Raw genomic sequence first — 728 nt, 5'->3', positions numbered from 1 at the left:
GGCCCGCCGGCGCCCACCCGAGCTCGCACGACTTCCGGCCCGAGAGGAGACGCATTCGAGTGATCACCAGGAGCAAACTTGGCGCCCGCAGCCTTGGGCCTGGGAGAGGTGAGATTGCGGCGGCGCCCTCTCCTCCCTCCGCGGCCGAGCCCGCCACCCCTCTCCGCGTGGGGAGGCCGGGCAGAGCGCCGGCAGCTGTGGCCGCGTTCTTGAGGCGCGGGCCGGTCTACCACTCCGAGTTAGTCTGTCCTCCGACCCTCTCGGTCTCGGCATCCGTTTGTCTCGGTCTCTGTGGCTGTCTCACTCTCCATGAGTCTCTGTGGAAATGGCATTTGCCTGGGTGTGTCTGTTCATGGGTCTGGGAATCCGCTTAAATTTCTCCCTCTCCTCTCCCTGGCCCCAGTTGCCCTGAGGACTGGACACCCCCTACCTTCCTGGCTTCCAGGGTTCTGGGCCCCACCGACAGGCGGCAGGACCCCCTCTGCCCCCCGCCCGACACCCCGTCAGTGAACCCTGACCTCGACCAAGTGTTGCCTTCATCTCTCAAAAGTCTTGTGCAAGTAAGGTTGGCCCTGTGCCTTGTTTCTTACCAGCCAGGTTCCTGCCCATCCTATTAGACCTCTTTCTCCCCTGGCCTCCCTCCAGGACCCAGAAACAAGCAGCTTCAACACAGAGTAGGCCCATTTCAACCTCTGGGGCACGGAAGGGGGAGATGGGCGCTGGACGTG

This window comes from Colobus angolensis, unplaced genomic scaffold (genome assembly GCF_000951035.1).
Source record: "Colobus angolensis palliatus isolate OR3802 unplaced genomic scaffold, Cang.pa_1.0 Scaffold68, whole genome shotgun sequence".
NCBI lineage: Eukaryota > Metazoa > Chordata > Mammalia > Primates > Cercopithecidae > Colobus > Colobus angolensis.
This window is presented reverse-complemented; position numbering follows the sequence as displayed.